This window comes from Oratosquilla oratoria, chromosome 5 (genome assembly GCF_046742065.1).
Source record: "Oratosquilla oratoria isolate Oo_2021 chromosome 5, ASM4674206v1, whole genome shotgun sequence".
In the NCBI taxonomy this organism is placed as follows: Eukaryota; Metazoa; Arthropoda; class Malacostraca; order Stomatopoda; family Squillidae; genus Oratosquilla; species Oratosquilla oratoria.
In genome coordinates this window covers 34864979-34865661 of record NC_134781.1, presented here as the reverse complement: position 1 = coordinate 34865661, position 683 = coordinate 34864979, and positions in this window count along the sequence as shown.

The following is a 683-nucleotide window of genomic DNA, read 5'->3' as shown; positions in this document are numbered from 1 at the left end:
TCACTCACTCAAAAGGCTATAAGAAATTCGCAAAAATAAAATAGCATTACAAGAAATACAAATATTTTAAAACAGCGAGACCCGAAAACAGAAAAAATAAATTAGATTGTAAGATAATACTAAACACTAAAAATATCGAAACATACTATCACGTAAGGACTGATTGACTTGTACGATGCTTCTTGTAATGTGCATACAACACCGATGCGCAGAGTATAGTAATGGGACGATACAAAAAAAAAAAAAAAAAAAAAATCCGATACGAGTCCCGATATTGCCCTAAATTTCCGATTCCGATAAATTAATTATTGATAAATGTACTTTGTTCATACAAATTATTTGTTTCCCAAACAAACTGCAGGGCTTCACCATGAATTATACACTGCAAGTATCGGAATTGGACTCGTATTGGAATCGGAAGTTTAGAGTAGTAAAGGGACTCGTATCGGAATCGTTAAGAAAAACTGTATCGTCCCATCACTAGCGCTGTGGAACTAGATCACAGAAATACGCGAGTGACTTGAACAAAAATGATGACAAAGTTGGATGGAAAGAAGACAATTGTCATCGTCCTCGTAAAAACAAAAATTACACCAATACCAATATACATGAAAATTATTCCATAAAATGAAACCTACATTATATACATGTTCACCCTATGTACACGTGAGCAAAAATATACA